Source organism: Thermobia domestica, chromosome 8, assembly GCF_964235325.1.
Source record: "Thermobia domestica chromosome 8, izTheDome1.hap1.1, whole genome shotgun sequence".
Classification (NCBI taxonomy): domain Eukaryota; kingdom Metazoa; phylum Arthropoda; class Insecta; order Zygentoma; family Lepismatidae; genus Thermobia; species Thermobia domestica.
In genome coordinates this window covers 160,036,683-160,059,334 of record NC_137461.1, presented here as the reverse complement: position 1 = coordinate 160,059,334, position 22,652 = coordinate 160,036,683, and the positions used below count along the sequence as shown (strand labels likewise).

The 22,652-nt window shown below is 36.6% G+C and overlaps 1 protein-coding gene across 5 annotated transcripts in view; it reads right to left on the bottom strand.

The window, feature by feature from the left end:
- The window catches only part of LOC145693315 (clavesin-2-like), a 159,172-nt gene that overhangs the window by 80,983 nt on the left and 55,537 nt on the right, over positions 1-22,652 (bottom strand). The window contains exon 1 of one of the 5 annotated variants that reach the window (XM_081769195.1): positions 12,544-12,727. The exons of the other annotated variants lie outside the window; for them this stretch is intronic. The gene's annotated coding sequence lies outside the window, so the exon portion shown is untranslated. Of the gene's footprint in view, positions 1-12,543; positions 12,728-22,652 lie in introns of those variants that run through there. 5 annotated transcript variants of the gene reach the window in all.

Sequence of the window (22,652 nt, the reverse complement as noted above, 5' to 3'; positions counted from 1 at the left end):
AATGGAACTATGTACTATGGTTACGACGTGATAAAAGATCAGGAAAGAAATTATCAACAGTAAATCTTAATATTGCTACCAAAAATTGGTGTAATGAATTTTCATTTTGATTTACGTAATTTTATTCCAAATTTTGTGTATATCGAGTTTTTACTGTAATAGCAATTATAGTATATGATTAGATGCAACGACAATCGTGAAACCGGATTCAACAGTACCAATAGGTTTATTTAAAGGGTACCAAGAATTTAATAATTTTTCACTTATCAGTAATGTAGATTCAAGAGGTCCAAATTTACACAGTTTGTCGGAAAAGTAACGAATTTGTTTTCTTTACAGATGACCATTAGCTCCATCTATTGAAGCAGCATATCATCGAAAAGCTCAACAAAACGATACCACAATCATGAGAACCGATTAATGGAATGTCATATTATAACAAGAAAAGTAATTATATCTGGTATCACCTCGTCACAAAAACACGATGAGGCAAAGAGCCAATATTAAATTTTGTTTCAAGCTAGGTAAAACATTTACACAAACATTGGAAATGATGAAACAAGTGTATAGTGATGAGTGCTTATCTCGTACACATGTGGTCAAACGGTATACACGATTCCGCGACAGTCGTGAGTCCTTGGAAGGCGACCCAAAACCAGGTAGACTGAAAAAAATGGCGATGAGTTGGTGAAACAAGTGCTTGAAATGATCGCCCACGATGCGCATTCGACTGTGAGATGGATAGCGGAGGAATTAAATACGACAAAAAACATGATTCACGAAATTTTGGGAAAGGATTTAAAGGAACGGAAAGTCTGTGCTCGATTTGTTCTGCACGCCTTAACTGACCACCAAAAACTTGCTTGCGTTGAACATAGTAAGGACCTGATTAAAACGGCCGGACGGAACAGAATATTCCTGGAATCGATTGTAGCTGTGACGAGACTTGGTACTTCAAGTACGATTCGCAAACAAAACGCCAAAGTAGTAGGTGGAGGTTCCCAGATCCTTCGAAAGCAAATAAATAAATAAATAAATAAATAATAAATAAATAAATAAATAAAATTAAAAAATGCGTTTTCAAAAGTCACGTGAGAAGACAATTTTGATTTGTTTTTACGATTCCAAAGGTTCAGGAATTCGTTCCACAGAGTCAAACTGTTAATGGTGAATATTATCTGGATGTTATGGAAAGTTTGTGGAAGCGAATCATTTGCGTAGGGCCTGAGAATCGAGCACCAGGCAGTTGGTATTTATTGCATGGCAATGCACCATGTCACTGAATCGTCGCAGTTCGTGATTTTTTTGGGGCTAAAATACAAATCTGTGTGCTTTCACATCCTCCGTATTCGCCTGATTTATTGCCGTGTGACTATTTCCTATTCCCAAAATTAAAATTGGTCATGAAAGGAAAATTTTATGACAATGTTACACAATTCAGTTTGCCGTGACGAGGGTCATTGAGGTGATTCCGAAAAAGGACATTAAAAACTCTATGCTAGGATGTAGTGGTTAAATGAGCTAGGAGGAAAGGTTGTATTTTGAATAAAAAGAGCCACAGTTGGTAAAATACCTAATTCGTTTTGTTTAATTTAACAAGCTCTGTTATTTTCCTAACATACTGTGTATAATCCACTCGTTATAATAGTACTAACCTCCGTTTCCATGGTAATTTTCGAAACGACACGACACGATAAGGACATTCACTACTTCATAGCAACAGACTTTGAATAACTGACCGCGGCTCAACTTCTTGATTGCTAAAATTGGCAACTATTTGAAAGATGAAAGCAAATACTCTGAGTGACTCAACAATAGCAAAACCACGGGATCTTGTTACAGAGGCTACGGCTCGACGCCATGATATAAATCTTGAAAGTGATTTCGTCAGATCTCTTTCTGTTGGGTTTCAAATTATTTTTCCTGAGCCAAGAAACTAAACTCTCAAGAATTGTATTGTCAGGCCACTATACTTTGGTTTCCCTTTTATATTCCGCGATAGGAAGCGTATTGGATTTTATTATTGTTTTTACATGACACCGACTGGGCCATGCATTGCATCGACAAGTTGGCACGGCCCATTCTTACTTTATAGGGGACGTGAGTCGCAACAAAATTTTAATATGATAAAATGGTGAAAGAGCTTGATGTATGCAGATTGCCGCCGTGACTGTTCACAAGAAGTTAATTGTCGCACACGTTTTCCACATTTTTTCTCTTTCTCCTGACCTCTCTTTATTAAAATTTTGATTTGGTCCCTGTCTGGGCAGCGATCGCCGGCTAGCCACCTGGGTCAGTCCTGGCATGGAATAATCCATTGGACTATATTTTTTCCTCAGAATATATGATGCGACATGGAATGTAGTCGTAGAGATCGTGAATGGTAGCAAGGGAATATTACACCATTCTACATGCAGTGCATCACTCAGTTCCGTGAAAGAAGATGGAGGAAAATCTGCTCAGGATTCATGTCTATAAAACGGGTCACATATGCTCAATTATGTTCAAGTCCAGGGACTTGGTGGGCCAGAGGAGGTGTTCAAATCCATCCCTATTTTGTCAAATTATGCCCCAACAGCTCAAGCTTTGTACATGGGTGTACTATTGTCCGGAAGCAACATCTGGACCATAGGATCTCATGGTCTCCTAAAATAGTGAGGCAGTGAGGAAACTGGTAAGCACCAGCACAGAGTCCACTGAAAATCAGGATATTGCGGCGCACAACATTACAAAACCATCGCCATATTACACGATTGGGTGAAGACACAGTGGAAGATAAGCTTCTTTAGGTGTTCGACACACATAAACACAGCGGTGGTTGGAAATAAGGTTAATAATGGCTAATCAGATCATATGTGTATTTCTAGTCATCAACTGTTCGTGGATGTTCGTGATACCACTGGCGTCTTGGTTAAAATGCGAGAATCACTTCTCAGCGGATTCGCTGTTGCCACCCAACCTCGTATGTCCATGACATGTAACTCACAGTGGATTGAGATTGTCCACACATGCTATGGGAGGAGGTGTTACTTGAGTTTCTCCGCCACTTGCACCGCAGTAGCACGACGGTTCTGAGTTACAATCCGCATTAATGCTTGGCGAGATTTGATTACAAGTTTAAGTTTAAACTGCCACAAAAATAAAATATATTATCTACAAATTATTCATTCAAGGTGCGCCAATTATGGTAAATTAATTACAACGGAATATTGTGTCGTCCGGTAAATTTGTAATTTTAGTGTCGCTAACAAAGTCGGGATACGGACAAAACCTCGTGGCCGAAACATCGCCGCCCAAAATCTCGCGTGGCTAAAACCTCGTTGCCCAAAACCTCCCGTGGACAAAATCTCGCAGCCCAAAACCCCGCGTGGCCAAAACTTCGCCGCTCAAAACCTCGTGGGCCAAAACCTCGTCTGGTGGAAACCTCACCGTCCAAAACCTCGCGGACCAAAATCTCGCTTGGACAAAACCTTGCGGGATTAAAAGCTCTGCTTAAAATTTACCTAATGAGTTTCTAAATATGCAATTTCACATAATAATAATAATAATAATAATAACAATAATAATAATAATAATAATAATAATAATAATAATAATAATAATAATAATAATAGTAGTAGTGGTAGTAGTAGTAGTAGTAGTAGTAGTAGTAGTAGGAAGAAGAAGAAGAAGAGAAAAGCATCGTGTGCTTGGGTTTTCTCGTGGATATTCCCGTTTTCTCCTACTTTCTTCATCCTGATCATCTAAGTGAAATTATATATACATATAAAAAAACATCTCATCGATGTTGAAAATTTGATCGAGATCGGTCGGGTGGCTCAAGAGGTATAATGTCACAAACATAGTTATTTTCAGTTTTATACATATAGATTTCCAAAGAACGCGTTAGAATTTTTCTTATTATTTTAATGGAATTATGTGTTATTACTAAATATATACATATAGCAATATATAGAACATTCTACATCGAAGAAATCGTCATGACGAGGTTTTATACTGACGACATATATTCTCAGGCGAGATTATATCCCACGTAGTTTAGGCCAGGTGAGATTTTGTGTCGCGAGATCAGGAACGCGAGGCTTTGGCCAGGCGAGATATTGGGACGCGAGGTTTTGGTCCGACGAGATTTTCCCCGTGAGGTTTTGAGCGGCGAGATTTCGTCCCGCGAGGTTTTAGCCAGACTAGGTTTCGGCCTGGCGAGGTTTTGGGCTACGAGGCTTTGGCCAGGCGAGATTTTTGTCCACGAGGTTGTCGCCGCGAGGTTTTGTACCCAAACCCAAAAAGTAATATCAAACGTACTATATGTGAAGAGTGATTTCTAAATTATATGTTCAGTACAGCCTCTGCCTACTTGATTCTTTCATTCGATTATGATGGGAGGAGTGACTTGAGCAATAGCTTTCTGACCCTTACATTCAGATTATCTCAGCCTAGAATGATTTTAGAGTAGACTGTGATTCTTAAGTATTTGAACAGTAATACTCCAGGGTGTAAATCTTCCCTCCATTCACTTTTGCCACATAAATAGAAGTCTTGCGTAAGTGGAATCATCTATAGCCAATGCACCTGAAAATACACTGATCATATTGAACATAATTTATATCATTCCTCGGATATGTGATATAGCTTGCATCCAAATAAATTTGCGCTTAATTTCTAGTAATTATCTCAAGTTCTTCTAGTACTGATTCAACTTGCAAACTTTCTCTCTGTTTCTTTCGAAATTCCTTCAAATATACAAACTTTCTGGAACGATAGTGATAATGATGGTTTTGACACTAACGACCAGATATGCCAGTTTTTACTTCCCTGTCTGACCTAACGCGCATTCCCATCTAACAAAGTAACATGCACTGGAAAAAAATGTTCATCCTTTAGAAATTTGTGCAATGGAATTAAAATTTTGTAATTTCCGAAGTATTAAAGTTCCTAGTCAGAAACTTAATTTAGGTTTACCTCAGCTTTACCGAAAACTTTATTCCTTTTCCACACTCCACATCAAATAAGAAAAAAAAATGCGACAGCTAACGGCGTGCAGTTAGGCCACCCAATATACACCTTCTTATCCAATAATCGTGTCAGGTAAAGAGACCTCCACCATCTCCACCTTTCTTCTCTCCCATACTAAAATTAGCTAACAACATGAACGCAATTCTAATTTCAAACTACACATGTATTATTTTCGATAAAATGAAATAACAAAACCGTGGCGAAACAAGATTCATAGGGAGAAACTGAAACATATACAATGAAAACTTGAAACTAATGGATGTCTGTTACACAGAGATACAGAAATGAGCCAAAGAGAGAGAGAGAAAGAAGAAAAGAAGAAAAAGAAAAGGAGAACAAATAAAACTGTGGAATTCAAACCTAGTAAGAAAAAACCTAATATTATAAAGTTACGTTTCCAGAAAGCCATCAATAATATAGAAATAACGTTTGTTTTTACATATTTTTCAGAACTATTCGAGTATATAGAAGATGTTTTAAATATTCATTATGTCACTTTCATAATGGATAGCATACTCAATTTCAAGTAGAACTGTAGATCTCCGAAACATATCTAGGATAATATCAAAGGTTTAGCACACATGCTTTGTTTGCGCGTGGTTCGATTACGAATTCGGTAGTGTTCAGTAGATATTACTTCGGATGATGTAGGTTAGTTTACGGATCGAGGATACAAATCGTAGTAACCCGGTAATTCGACATAGACTCGGTAACCAAGAGGATAAAAGAGAGATTTTACTTATTCCATTGCGTTTAAAAAGTATTTCTGTCAGAGATGACCAGGACTGGAGATGTTATCCCCACAGCACGAAAAACACGACGCCGAAGTTCCTAGTTAATTAGATTCTACAGACCAGGTATATCGGGCTCTTGCTCCTTTTTAACATTGGAACATGAAGAGCGTGTGAGAGAGAGAGAGAGAGAAAGGAGAAGAAGTGAAAGATACAAAGACAGGATAGGGAAACGCCAAGAAAGCGAGAGAGAGGGGAGATGAATATAAATATGAAACATACTTATCATTGCAGCGTATGATGTAGAACGCACACACTGTTTACTCGAAATACCGCCATTGATGCCTTGTAAGTTCTCCATCAGAAGATGAATCTCAGTTTGCAGCCATTAATTTATGCGAAAAAGCCATACTACCTGATGGGGAATCGAACCAATGTTTTCCATTTGGAAGTCTAGCACGTTATTACTACACCACCGATTGCTTTAGCCAAACTTTGTTTAACAAATGGTGTAGTGTGTCTTCCTGAGAACGATAACACGAAAAGTGTATACTGCAGATCAATGATGTCTTTGGAATGTCCTGGTAAATCCCTTGCTTTTTCCAAACTAACATTCTTAAATCGTTTCTATCATGATACAGGTGTTTGCTTCCATATTCTTATGTATTGCTTGTCCAATATGATAAGTCGATTCTTCACAATTACTTTGTAAATAAATCAACTTCGGAGTGAACAGGATTTGAACCTATGTTTGATAGCTGCATTATTCATAAGGCCATTACGTTACTCTTACACTATCAGTTTTATTATTTCCTGACATAAATTACAAACTGGAAACACAACAACGTGAGCCAAACATAATTAAGTACAAAAGGAGGCTGAAACCTGCTTACTATACTACATAATAACACATATACTATATATCACATAAGAATATTATATGACATTAAAAAAATTGCTAGTCTTAAAGAGAGGAATGTGCGTTATTGCAAAACCACTTCTAAAAACCGGCTAAAAAAGTGCCGGTCCCTGTCGGGTGTATATAACTTTCGACGTGTGCGTTTCAAAAAAGTCAAAATACCTGCGTGCATCTAACAAGGTTGTGAAGCGCCGAAAATAGACGAGAGTGCTGGCAACAAGAAAGAGCACCACTCGATGTTTACTGGGGGTATAAAAATGAAAATAAGGGAATAACATAAATTGCAAAGTGAAGTGTGAAGGCGGGCGACGGGTGATGCGTCCCAACACTTCCTGCATAGTGTGCCAAATTGATTACGAGCCGACACAGTGTGTATATCGATGACCTAATGTGTCCTTTTGCTGGCAGTGCTCGCATAAGTCATCTGGGGCTTGTTGAATCTCATAGGGACGCACCCGTGTCGGGAGAAGTTGATGTACTACCTGAAACCACAAAACCTGCATGTACTCAGGTATGACAGGGTTCGAGATATTAGACCACACCTGCGGCCAATCTACGTGTGGATAAAGCTGAAGTACTCGTAAAATAGTTTCAGAGAAAAAGTGCGCGGTGAGTGTCCTATATGAGTGCGCATTGTGTTGTTGAGGGCAGAGGAACATCCCGGAATAATTCCAATATCGGATGAACATCTTGATATATGCCGGACACTGATCAACAAATTGAATATAAGGAGGGTTTTGCGGCTGACCATAATCCTTCCAAAAACAACTTACCCAATGATTAGTGATAGAGCTGGGAGATGAGAGCGCCGCATAAGTGTCAGCCATAAACAACGTTTGGCATTTGATACGAATATTGACTAAGCCCAACCCGCCAGCGGAACGAGGCAAATAAAGGACTTTACGGGGAATGCGAAAATAAAAACGTCGCCAAATATGCCAAAGAAATAAGGATTCAAATCGTTTGGCATAAATTTCTGGGAAAGGAAAAACATGCGCTCTATACCACAATTTAGACACAACAAAAATATTGATAAAATGAATACAGTGAAGTAAATGGAGCCTACGGAAACGCTGTGAATAGAACAGCTTACGAATTTGCGTTAAAAGAGGAGCCCACACTTCATCATAGTTGGGAGTTGGGTGAGACGTAAAGGGGGTGCCTAAAATAGTTAGTTAAGTGACATGCGGTAAGGCCGGAGAAACCAAAGGATCCTCTGGGAGCTGGAAACCATTAAAAGACAACACCTGTGTTTTCCTGTCGTTATACTGCAAACCCGAGCAGCGGGAAAAACGGGTCAATACAGAAAACACGCCCTGTAGTGAGACAGGATCAACTCCGGTTACGGTCAAATCATCAGCATACCCAAAAATGTTTTGACTGCGGAACACGGAGGGTCCATTCGAAGACAACATGGCCAAACGATGGAGAAGCTGGTCTAAAACCAAACTATCATTATACGTGAAGTTAGAAGCCAAATATTACTTACATTAGCTCTGATCTTTGTAACGAACCAAAGTGCACAAAGAAATTCATTTATTCGACTTTTTAGAAAGAAATTAGTGCCCACTAATGATGGAAAAACATACAATCGAGAAAAAGTAGAGAAATGAAACATATTTTGCAGTACTTTCGCCTTGCAAGTTCAAAAGTACGCAATATTATTATTATTATTATTATTATTATTATTATTATTATTATTATTATTAATAATAATAATAATAATAATAACATATATTATAAAATTGAAAGAAACTATGTTTGTGGCTCCTAATGTCTTGAACACCCAACCGATCTCGATCAAATATTCAACATTGATAAGGTTCGTACCTGGAAAGCTTTCTTATCATTCCATTTTAACGTTAGAACTGACGGGGAGGAGGAGGGTCGATAATTTTTTTTTAAACGTAATAACTCTTTAACCACCAGACCGATCTCTATCAAGCTTTCAACATACATAAGGTTCGGATCTGGAACGGCTTTTATCATTTCAGTTTGACGGTGCAACGTAGAGGCCGGAGGGAGGGAGATATATCTAAAAAATGAAAATGAAAGTGACTGTCTTTTTGACTTCACCACTCTTGAACCACTCGACCGATCTCGATTAAATTTTCAACATAGATGAAGTTCGGGTCTAAAATGGTATTTATCTATTTACTTTGTAGATAGGGCTATAACTTAGGGTTGATGGAGGGAGGAGTTAAAAAGAATATATAAAACTTGATAACTCGTGAAACAAAGGATCAATCTAGATCAAATTTTTAACATAATTGTGATTCGGGCCTGAGATGGTTTTTATTTCACTTTCACGGGAGAAGTTGGGGAGGGAAATGGGAGAGGGAAATATATAAAAATAAATAAAACCTAATGACGGTTGAACCACCAAACCAATCTCGATCAAATTTTTAACCTAGATGAAATTCGAACCTGAGATGGTTTCTGTTATATTACTTTGATGGTGTAACTTAAGAGATGGGGAAGGGGAGCGGCATTTAAAAAAGAACGAAATATGACCGGTATTAGTGGCAAATCCATAATTTTTGGAGTTGCTGAAATTAACAATGACACATCTGATGCTATTTAAATCCAGATTCATCCCCTCAACTTGGAGGAGGGGGAGACATAATAATGATCGAAAAAAAGATATGTGTCGGATTTATAGTTTTCTGGCTCGCTGAGAAGAACAATGAAACTGCAGATGCCGTACCCCACAACATAGGGGGGGAGGGGATATATAAAACTAATCGAAAATGACCGATCTTAAAGAGCGGTTTAGTAATACTAAACAGTGGCTGAGTAAATAAAATATTACTATTTTTTCTGGATTTAACCCAACGAAGCTGGTAATTGATGCTAATAATAATAGTAATAATAATAATAATAATAATAATAATAATAATTATTATTATTATTATTATTATTATTATTATTATTATTATTATTATTATTATTATTATTATTATTATTTGCGTACTTTTGAACTTGCACGGCGAAATTACTGTTAAATATGTTTTATTTCTCTATTTTTTCCTCGATTGTATGTTTTTCCTTTATTAGTGGGCACTAATTTTTCTCTAGGCTGTCGAATAAATGAATTTCGTTGTGCACTTTGGATTGTTACAAAGATCAGGGCTAAAGTAAGTAATATTTGGCTTCTAGTTTCACATGGCATAATAGTGTAGGGATAACGTAATGACCTTATCAATACTACAGCTATCAAACATAGCTTCAAATCCTGTTAACGCCGAAGTTAATTTTTAACAAAGTGATTGTGAAGAATCGACTTATCAAACTGGACAAGCAATACATAAGAATGTGGAAGCAAACACCTATATAATGATAGAAACGATTTACGAATGTTTAGTTGGGAAAGGGAATGACCAGGAAATTCCAAAGACATCATTGATCTGCAGTATACACTTTTCGTGTTATCGTTCTCAGAAAGAAACACTACACCATTTGTTACACCATATACTGCAATGATAAGTATGTTTAATATTTATATCCGTCTCCCCTCTCTCTCTTTCTTGACGTTTCCCTATTCTGTCTTTGTATCTTTCACTTCTTTCCCTCTCTGTCACACACACACATACGCACTTCATGTTCCAAAGTTAAAAAGGAGCAAGAGCCCGATATACCTGGTCTAGAGAATCCAATTAACCAGGAACTTCGGCGTCGTGTTTTCCGTGCTGTGGGGATAACATCTCCAGTCCTGGCCATCTCTGACAGAAATATTGTTTAAACGCAAGGGAGTAAGTAATATCTCTCTTTTATCCTCTTGGTTACCGAGTCTCAATCGAATTACCGGGTCACTACGGATATGAATCCTCGATCCGTAACCTAACCAACATCATCCGACCAAACGTCTATAACCTAACCATCATCATCCGACTGACACGATGATCCGTTTATGCTCTTAGCGTGTTCATTCTATCTGCGCAAATTACGTTATATCCGGAAAAGATGAAATCAACGCTGGATGTTCGGAACAGATAAATCTTCGGAAAAGACTAGAAAATGGTAACCTCTTTGGTTATTTGAAAACAAAATTTTATTTATACTAGTTCGACAAAAAATTTGATTCATTGCTATAAATCAACGTTGAAATTCGATTTACGTTGAAATTTGAAACATGCAATATCTATGAGGAACAGAAACTTTTCCTTTCGAACATTTGTAGCTTTCCATTACGATACAGTTTGGACTTTTAATATAGGGTATTTCTGATAGAAATTTAGCAGTAAAATAGCACTCTTCAATTTTCTTTCTTTCTTTTCCTTTCGTTTCGTTTTTTTTTTTTTTTTTTTTGTTCAGTTTGCATTAGTAGTCTGAAATGGAAAATATGACCAACGCTGTGTATTGGGTATATAGAATGTATTTTGGATCAGTACGCCCAACGAACACTACCGAATTTGCAATCGAACCACGCGGAAACAAAGCATGTGTGTTAAACTTCTGACATTATCCTAGATATGTCTCTGAGATCTACAGTTCTACTTGAAATTAAATATGCTATCCATTAAGAAAGTGACATAATGAATGTTTAAAGCATGTTCTTTATATTCGAATAGTTCTGAAAAATATGTAAAAACAAACGTTATTTCTATATTACTGTTGGGTTTCTGGAAACGGAACTTTATAATGTTAATTTTTTTCTTACTACGTTTGAATTCCACAGTTTTATCTGTTCTTTTCTTTTTCTTCTTCTCTCCTCTCTTCTCTCTCTCTCTCTCTCTCTCTCTCTCTCTCTGTCTCTCTCTCTCTCTCTCTCTCTCTCTCTCTCTCTCTCTGCCTCATTTCTGAATCTCTGTGTAATAGACATCCTTTAGTTTCAGGTTTTCATTGTATGTGTTTCAGTTTCTCCCTACATCAACTTATGAATCTTGTTTCGTCTCGGTTTTGTTATTTCATTTTATCGAAACTAATGCGTGTGTAGTTTGAAATTAGAATTGCGTTCATATTGTTAGTTAATTTTAGTATGGGAGAAAAGAAAGGAGGAAAGAGAGGGAGTCTCTTTACCTCATACGATTATGGGATAAGAAGGTGTATATTGGGTGGCCTAGCTGCACGGCTTTAGCTGTTGCAAATTTTTTGATGCGGAGTGTACAATATTTCTAGAGAATAAAACAGAGAAAAGCAAATAAGAAAAAGCTGAGTATTAAAGTGAAGAAAATAAAATTAAGCTAATTGTTAATTGTTTATGGGTGACGGAATTGTTCTCCCAAGGTTATGCAAATTGACCTTCAATTACAGCGGAACGTTGTGTTTTTAAGCGATTGATCGTTATAATGTTGAACATGCCTCTGTTTGTGAAGAAATCTTATTATATGAAAGCGATTTGCGTCGGATGCAATCACATCAACAATTGCCATCTTATTTTCAGAAACGATAGACAGTTTGGACTTGATAAAAATTCAATTCAACTATAACAACCAAAATATGTATTGTAAATATTTTTGTTCATTTGTTACCGACCGTTTCCCGTAACGGAGCTATTGAGATATGGTTCTAAAGTGCACTGCAGTAGACACATTGGGTCTTGTGCAGAGTCGTTTTGACGTATGATTAGCGTCATACTAAAGTTCTGACTACTGCAGAAAACATATGTTAGTCGAATTCTTTAATATAGCACTAATTACACGTCAAAACGACTCTGCATAATGCCCACTGAACATTGAGCTCTGAAGTTAAAATGAAAAGTTAGGTAAACTTAAGTGATGGTTCTTGAGGGAAATCAAATCAATAAAAAGAATTACAACACTAGGTAAGTTTTCTTCCCATAGTTTATTCTTTTGTGAATGTGATTTTCCTCAAGAGCCGCATCTGGAAAACTATAAAAAATGAAACTATCTTTGCATATATGCAATAGCTTAAACTTACTTATAATATTGGCACTAACGAAACTACAGCATGTATTCACCAACACACATTCGAACTATTCGGCACAATAAACACTAACACAACAGCACGTATCCTAGACACTAACAAAGAAGATTCTCTTTAGATTCTCCAAAGGGGAAACTTAAGCAAACAAGCGTAGAGAAAATCCCAGTCTATATTACATAAGCATATTTCAAGTATCCACTTCACTCTCGAGTGATTAAATGGCGCTCATTGCAATCGTTAGCTTAGTCTTTGAAAGCTAAAGTCTATTATAATATTGTTCCCAGTGCATAATATAATAGCATGTGGTAATGACAATGATTTTTATCTCGTAGTCAATAAGGCACTTTTCTTTGTCGTCGTGAGAATCTAGTCCAGTATTCTAACAGAGGTTCAATCTTTACTAAATGCGTAATATACTTGTGCATGCGTTATTTATCGAACTTGAGTTTTAAAAATAAATTGCTTAAATTCTACAGCTCAATCTGTTTCGTATTTACAAAATAAGGCCAATGTTTCTATGATAGTCTTCTTTGTGTAGAAAGATAACTTCCTAAATATACAGATTCTCAGATGATTCCCATCAACATATTAACATGTAATCCGAATTACCTGAGCTCCAACAGGAAATCGAATCCAGGTCTTCTGCGCCGAAAACGTGTATGATAACCAAATAGACACGATGGAGCTCTTGATTTCCAGGAATACTACCTGGAAGTTAATACATGCTGCTTCTCCTTTTCTTTAATAATTGTGTTTCAAGGACACTACTAAACATTTGTGTTTATAGTTTAATTTAATAATCAGAAGTGTCGCTCCATTAAATTAGAATTATTAGCGTGTATACCTTTTCTGTTCATCGTTCCAGATTCGACTACCGATGACAGTATTCAAATTTCGATGTTAATTTACACTTTTTATGCAATTCAGAAGTTACTTGATTTAAGAAGTAAAATAGTGGCAAACATAGACTATAATTAACCAGGCATCTTAACTTATTTTCGACCATCCATAAATAATTCAAACAACATGGATCATGTTCCTATATTATAGGACTACAAGGAACTAATATAAGTAGACAAAGAGGTTCCTTGTGGAAAAAGACAAGCAGCAAGTATGGTAACTCCATAAATTACATTAATTTATCAATGTCTACTACAACTACTTCAAAGGGACTGTGGTCCCTGGTTCGATCCCAGCTCACGCCGTGTGGACTTTGTGGTGGACAAACACCGTGCTCGTGGGTTTTCTCGGGGTTCTCCCGTTTCCTCCCACTTTCTTCATTCCACCATTTCATTCATTTCTAATCTTCACCGTCATTTCTAATCAATCCGAACCACATGAAATCTCATTGGGAGTCAAACCAGAATCTCTCTCCCCAAAGGCGTTTATTTAAAATATATAGCGGATGGGTGTATACAGTGCGTTAAGTCAAAAGTTAGCGTTTTAAACAAGTCGCATTTGAAAGTTCAAATATAAATCCATAAATCCGGTTTTGGGTTTCAGACATAAATTCAAAAAACAGTCTTATTAACATGAAGAGCTACAACAGTTAATAATTTTCCCAAAACCGGACTGTGGACTTACGCCTGAACTTTCAAATGCGATTCCTCTAGAACACTAATTTTTGACTTAACGCACTTTACATACCCACCCACCATATAACCTTGAGGGAGCTAAATAGGGTTTATGGAAAAATCAGATATGATCAAAATACTAATCAATAAGATATTATGTTATAAAACAACTATTCCCTAGCAAACGGAACTCGAACTGGTGAAGCTTTCTTGTGGCTATGTGGCCAGCAGACCCGTATCCACGGGAGTCATGGGGGCCAACCCCCTACAATTTTACTGTCTCCCTAAAATTTTCACGGAAGGCTTGCAAGGGAACTATAATATGGTGATGAATGGTGGATAATATGGTGGATCGTTCCCCCACCTCTTACATTTTTGGGCTGACTACTGGCCTGGTGGTTAGTATACTCTTCTTCGACTGGGGAGAATCGGGTTTAGTCCTTGGTGAGAGCCTATATGGTTCGTATCCGACGTTCAACTGTAGCTCTATGCCCCCTATAACTTCAGTGCTGAAAGGGATACTAAACTTCAAATCAGCCAATGGAGTTCGCTGTTTCATTTCGTATTCGCCAACCAGAGCTCTCAGATCACTTTACTAGGTACAGGTACGTTGCAGATTTTGATAATTAAGAAAGTAACACAGAATGATGTTACTCATAAATTTACACTTGGAAACACATGATGATGACAAAACATTTATTGAAACATTCTGACATAATACCCCATATTAATTGGAAGCACTTGTTTACCTAATCATATCAGCAAGTTCCCCCATATCTATTTGCTTCAGCTTCATTGGCGGGTCCACGGGGAAGGCGGTGGAGAGACTGCCTCTCCCCCCCCCCCAAAGACTACTTTTTATATGTCTGTATGTAAAATATTGCACTACTTTATAGGGATTTGATGTGAAACGCTGTATTTTAAGCTTACATCAATAGATCAGGAGACAATTACTACTACTTCTAAACGGCTCTTCTGGATTTTCAGAAGTTCAGCTTGGTCTACAAGCTTGTTCGAAGCTGGGACCAGTGGTAGTGACGACACAGAGCGCTTTTGTGACGAACATATTGCATTCAAAGAAGTGCTTCATACATCATCACAACTAATAGAATAAATGCTTGTCAAAGTGTTCTGCCTACAGCAATACTTCATATTCTAATCCATTTGTTAACGTAGATAGACGAGGATTCTAAGCAACTAGAAAAGTTTCTGGACATTCTATTTTTGCAGCAAGACTAGATGGTACTGTATGTACAGTATAATAGTTTCGGTTGTTTGTTTAGCAAATTTCAGATGAAAACTGTTGTATCTTTTCTTCGTGTTATATAAATTTTAAATATAAAGTAGTAAATCTTAAGTATAGTCAGTGCAGAAACTTGAAACACTTTCTGGGAGGTCTAACATTAATATTGCCCTCCCCCCAGAAAATATTAAGTTGGGCCCCCTACAAAAATATAAAATATATTAATTTGTGCCCCTCTAGAATTGAAAGCCTTAAGAAACATTTTTCTTCTATGGGGCACTGATTGATGTTTTACTGAAGTAGGGACGAGATTACATTTACCTTTCATCTCTTTTGAGATAGTGGGGCAACAGTATAATCGGCTCATTTCATGCTTCTCTAGTTACATTGAAGTATTTAAATATATTATTTCTGGGTGCTATAATAGTATATATTTTACTGTAATGGGACCAGATGTCTTAGAGTATTTTTTCGACATAATCTCCATATCACTTGTGGCACTTGCATTGTGGAATGAGTTTGAAGATTTCCTCGTAAAAATTCTATTCTTACATGTTCAACCACGTTGTCACGAAGTGTTTCACCTTCTCGTCTGAAGCAAAGCGACGACCTCCTAGGTGCTCCTTCAAGTGCGAGAACAAGCGAAAGTCGCTTGGAGCCAGGTCTGAGCTGTAGGGAAGGTGAAGTCCCAGAGAAACTGTTCCAAGAGCGTGGTGGTTTTCTGGACTGTATACGAGCACGCTTTGTCATGAAGGAAGATGATGCCCTTATTGAGACATGCTAACGAGACATTACAGTCTCTTTGTAAACCTCTACCATCTGTCGGTGAATTTCAGCCGCGGTTGCACCTTTCGTCCACAGAAATCGAATAACTGAGCTTAACGAGACCAGTTTTCCAAACGAGTCGCCATTTGTGTTTACCTACAACTAGTGCCGTAGGTGGCTGGTGGCTGAAACTTTGCACAGTTGTCAACTATGTATTAAAATTATTGCACACGCCCGATTCCTCTATAACAGACGGAATTCCAGAAATATCGGCCTTGTAACTTAGTTTTTGATCCTCCCTCGTATAAAAAAGGTTAAGATATAGTTATCATACTGTGTAAATAACTATACAGACCAGAGAGCTATGTCTACAAAAATATAACATAGGCTTGTTTTTAAAGTGGTCGACAAGATTTGTGTTTTAAATAAATCCTACTGGAACACTGTCTCGTGTATTAGGACTTTTTGGGTAGATACATATTTTTGAGTACTATTTTACCCATTTTCTCCAAAGTGTATAAATACTGTTCTATTATTTGTAGTGCACCTTTCCTAACGGAATATCCGACATTCCTTCACTTCGAGTGGCTGTTCCTTACACCGCCATTGAATAATTCTAAATCATAGATTTTTCGATAGGTCTAGAGCAGACTACAACTCTCAGACGATAACATGCTTTAATTCTACGACAACTAGTAAATTTAGATATAGTCAATCAGAAAAATATTTTCCAACGCTTGTACCCTTAAAATAAAATAATTCCGATAATACGTTTACTGAAACTATCTCCTCGTTTCTATGGGTAGAATCAGCCCTCAAATGTTGTACACGATCATCAGAAATATCCTGTAAAAATATTTTGTTGGAAATTCATATCTTCTCAATATCATATTTATAGCAACTTCTAATATGTTAATAATAATAAACTTAACGTGCTTAGAATAGCTAAAAGCTAAATAAAAAAAGCACTTGTTCGTGTAATTCAGTGGTAAAACTACACAGTAAAATAAATAGTAATTTGAAAAAGTATATTTTCAGTAAAAACTTATTCTGTAGTTAGATTATTTATTATTATTATTATTATTATTATTATTATTATTATTATTATTATTATTATTATTATTATTATTGTTGTTGTTATTATACAATATTAACAAAGGAAATTATTTAAAAATACGTACTACTATGAGCAAAATAAATGACGCGTCTCTTTATTTTGAAGTTTTTTGAAAATATCTCCGTTTTCTTTATATGTTCTAAATTTCGGAAGGTTTATCCAACAGGACAGGTTAATAACAAACCCGTTTTTAATATTTGTATTAGATATTAGCTTAAAATAAATAAATTAGAAGCAAGAAACATTAAATCGACAGAAATCTCGAGAATTACCAACTCTGCTAAAGTGGGAAATTTTGAAGAACGCGAGGGAATTCTGCAGTTCAACACGAAGCAGCGACATCTATGTTATTGAGAGAAATGTGGATTAAATCTACAGACGAAACTTTTAACGGCACATTTCTAATATGTCTTACTACATGCATTATCAGCGAACTCCAAATATATGAATCTATGCTAAGTATTAACGTAGAGATAGAGCAAATAGTGGAAATTACCTATGGAAAAGGACGAATTCTTAGCACAATCGTAATGAAAATTTCTCTTTACCTTAGAACAGGTTCAATTCACGTTAGAAAACAATTAGCTCAGGCAGTTAAAGCAACTAGTCTGTATGCCGAAGGTAGTGGGTTCGAACACCATGGAAATGCCGTTGTCATTTGTAGTGTTACTTTATTTATTTTTATGTGAATATTATGTAAAGATTCACATATGTGCAAAACTCATGACTCAACCAAAAAAAGAGAAAAAGTTGTTGTGGCACTTGCATTAGTGTTTCTAATTTTTGTTTGCAAACAGTTTCGTAATTATTTCCCCTGTGCTCACTGCTCACTACATGCTCACTGGTGCATAACGAATGTTTTCCAGTAAATGTTAATTCTAATTTGGAGAATTTTATAAAGTTTCACAATGTTTCTCACTTGATAGTCTTCTATCTACTTTTTTGGACACTTTGATAACAGATTTCCCTATATATATTTAATTACGGAAAAGTTTTACAATGTATTTCTCTTAAATTGAAATTGTTTTGAATTTACCACATGAGGTAAGTAGCCCGAAGGAGGAGAACTGAAGTAACTGATATTCTACATAAAAGCAACCTGTTGTAGAATGATTATGCTTCTTACCTTCAGCACATAATCTTTACGTTAGAGAGTCATACAGAGAAAAATCCTGTTTTTTCCTCTCCTATGACCACTCATCTTAAAGCTCTACATGTAATGATTCGTGTCACATAATTTCGGCTCTCCAAAGACATTCATATTTATTATTATTATTCCTGAATATGCCACCCTTGCATAATAGTAACTTTAGACATCTTAGTTTAAAGTGCTTTCTTTAGTAATAATTTGAGCAACCACGTAACAAAATTTAAGATGTATGAGGAGGCACGACGTTTTATTTTCCCCCTCTCTTTTCAGCACCGTCGCAACAGAAAGTATATAATTTCTGACAAGCAGGGCAGACAAAATGAATAAGAAATATATTTAGAGTATCCTTTCCTCCTTTGTGGATGGAATATCACGTAGCATTTTTTATTCTACCGAAGACGACTCTAGGCCATTATGGTTAGGTAACAAAAGAATTCCTAATATATTTATTGCGCCCCTTGACTGTAATATTACCTCTTCTTGATTTGTTCGAGGCCGCCCTACACAACCAAGGGTGACAAAAAGAATAGGAAAAGTGTCTAAAGATTACAAAGCACTTTATATTTTGTCAGAAACAAGGAAGTGTATACACAGCATTGCTTTCGTTAACAAGTGTTTCACCCATGAGTCGCTTATAAAATTAGGCAGAATAAACTTTTGCCAATCATTGTTCTAGAGGGATTTGTCTAGGATGGTTTGGTGTCGGGCTAATAACGATGAGTATCCGGTATGTTTATTTACATCACCGTTAAAGAAATAGCAAACTTTCTGAAAGGAACTTACTTAGGAACCATCAGATCCTCCTTCTACTTAATTTCATCTAGAGTTCTGAGTGAAAGTTCTATGGGACAATTAGAAAAATATATATTCCCATTTCCAAGCTGATGGTAGAATTTCTTAAGCAGTTATTGAATTACGTTCGAAGCATAGGCGTAAATACCGGCCCCGCAACCCTGTGGCGTGGGGATCACACAAGCTGCAAGGCCAAAAATATACAGAAAGTACGCAGGGGCGGACCAGGCCAAATTTTCACCAGGGCAAAGTTACTTTTTGGCGCCCTCCCCCTGGTACTAGCCTATATTTTACATTTTACCATAGTATTTTTAATATTTTAAACCCATTTTTCAAAAAAACATTCATTACCTAGGAAAACTTCAGAAAGGATATGGCCCGCTATAAACAATACAAACTCCGCCCTCCGTTTGGTCTTGTGGCTAGCACGCCTGTCTTCTGTGGTACCGGGTCCAATTCCCGGTGGATCACTGTTGAACAATAAAAGTGGTTCGGATTCCACTATAATTAGTATCCACATCTCCTTTGGCCTAACACCGTGGGCGTGGGTTTTCTCGGGGTTCTCCCGTTTCTTCCCACTTTCTTCATTCCACCATTTCATTCATTACTCATCATCATTGTCTCCTTTAGCCTAACCGGCATAACCGTTTGACGTAAAACTGAAAGATTTCATTTTTTTCCTTTAGCCATTAAGGCATAATCGTGGAACGCTGAACTCAAGCAAACAAACAAACAATGCTTACTCCCCCGCCAACCTTTATTCTACATGCCATCTCTCCATTTTTCGATACAGAACCCTTAGTACTATGAAACTCTCTTCTTCCATGGTTATGTAATTGTCACTACTTTACAAGAATATAAACCAAAAAGTCAGTAGAAAACACGCTATAAATTTTACTTTTTGAGGCTCGTTTTGGCGCCCCTCTTTCTCTGGCGCCCCGGGAAGTCGCCCGGCCCTTGGTACGCCCATGAATGTACGGACGCATAACTAAGGACTGAGGAGGAGAGATTAACCGTCATGTTATGCCACTGGTTTGACGTGTTTGAAATGTTCAGAACTGATCGGTTAGTGAAATTATTTCGACGGTTACTGATATTTAAAGTTTAGCTAAAGCAAAAATTACCTAACCAAATACATTTGATATCGCGATGTCACAATTTGATTTTTCCGCACATAAAAAAAGAGAAAAACAATAGTAATAAAAACCCTTACTCATATTGGGATCGAACTAATAACCTAATTCGTACAGACTAGTTGCTCTGACCAACTGAGTTTCGATTTCTTACGCGAAAGAAGTCTGTTATATTACGAAGCATGCTTTTCATTCTCAAAACTGTTCGAAGTGATACGAACATGGCTTAAGAACAGAGACGGAACTGAATTACCTCTCGATTGACCTTGAGGGCAAATCACCATAGGGTAGCTATAAACGTAAGTTCAGCATGCATTTCTGTGGAGTTCTGTTCAGTATTTCTATCTGCCAATCACGCCTGTTCGTTGGAGTAATATTTTACAAACGTAACCTTTCGATAGAGCACAATGGCAGACCAAAGAGAAGGAATTCTTGCCCTTGTGAACGTTGGATACCACAATGTGCAATAAAACTGTCGCGTCTCCTTGAAGTGATATTTTATCGAAAATAACTGTTTTCCTTTATATATCCGAAATTTTTGAGGGTTTCAAAATGAGAAAACGTTACTGTCAAACAAGGACGCATTTAGGGGTGGGTTCAGGGGGTCCAGACCCCCTCTGAAATCCCAACTTTTCTGTAAATTTAGCCTAATTTTGGAGATATTTTTAAAAATTTTATTATAATTTATCCTAATATTGAAGTCGGACCCCTCCCGAAATAAATTACTGCATACCTGCTGGCAATTTTCAATATATTCGTTAAATAATAAAGTAAAATAATTAAATTAGGAGCAAAAAGCTTCAACACGGGCTAACTTTTGTCCACTGCCAATAATGTTAGAAGGGATATTAATAGCAAAAACTGTTAGTCAATGCTGAACCTTGGAACTTCACCCTGAACAGCAAGTTTATTATTGAGAACTACATATAAAACATTTTATCAAAACTTATCTAGCTTTTATCTGGCATGAAATTATTATATACACCAAAATGCACTCTCCTAAAATGTGTATCTAAACATTGCTCTACGTATCTACGAAGCAATGAAAATTTTTTATCAAAATATGTGAGCAAGAAACTCTAACAGCCAACCATTTTATTTAAATCGTAATAAACCCTGTAATCGTGCACTAACGTGGAGACAAAGCTTGGTCCATCGGTAAAGTGTTGGAAGAATGAAAACTCAATGTTCGTAGGTTCGAATCTATCCACTCACCACAACATTTTATTCTTATGTGTAACGAAGAAATAAGAAAGAAAAAAATGTATAACCGTTAAGACAAAACTTCAACCAAGTCTGAAGAGAACAATACTAAAATGTAACACAATGACGTCAACCAAGAATTATTTCATGTAGCGTTTGGACGAAATTACAGCCGTCAACAATTGCAGAAGTAAAAACAGGCTGATAGGTGCAATACAGTCTAGACTTCTGAATTCATTTACTTCCTGAAAACTTCCGTCTCGTCATTGGTATGCCGTTAGTCATTGTAAACCTTTCAATTGGAAGCGAAATGACACAAACTAAAACAGTTTTAAATCAATAAATGTCTATGTGTAAAAGTAGGTGTCTCTAATCCGTAGTTCTGAGTTCCTTTTACTTTGAAGTGACAAATGAGAGAAGAAAGTATGGTGTTCGAAAAAAAATCAAATTTGAGATTTCAACGAATTTACACGTATTATAGCCCCTAACACCAAAAGAGTTATTTTTCGATACATGCCATCTGGGGTTAGTCCGTCCGTTCGCTACACTTTTCTGTGCACTCGCCTAGAGGCCATACCGTTCAACTTATCTGCACCAAATTTTAGTTTAAGATTTTTATAGTGTTACCTCTAGTTTCTCTTATTTCCCTCTTACTCCCGAAACAAGGATAGTTTCCTGTACGATGAAAATAGAAAAAAAGATATTTTCTCATAACTGGCTCTAACGATCTTGTTTTCTTTCTTTTTTATAAATCAATATTTAATTAGTAACCCTATTTTGTGGTATAAGGCATTTATCTGAGAAAAATCTACAAGGGGTAGTTTATACTTAGGGGTGAGTTTTTACTCAGTGATTTTCTCAAAATGGGCTCAAGTGTTTTCGATCATATTTCATAAATAAATATTTCATTAATAACTTAACAATATGGCATAACTCGTTTGTCCTAAAAAAAATGCGAGGGGTAGTTTACTCTTGGGGGTGTTTTTCCTTCACGGTTTTCTCAAAAATGAATCAAGCAATTTTGTTCGTATTCAGAAATAAATATTTCATTAAAAACCTAATAATATGGAATAACTCGCTTACCCTGAAAGAATCCTCAAGAGATAGTTTATTCGTGGAGTTATTT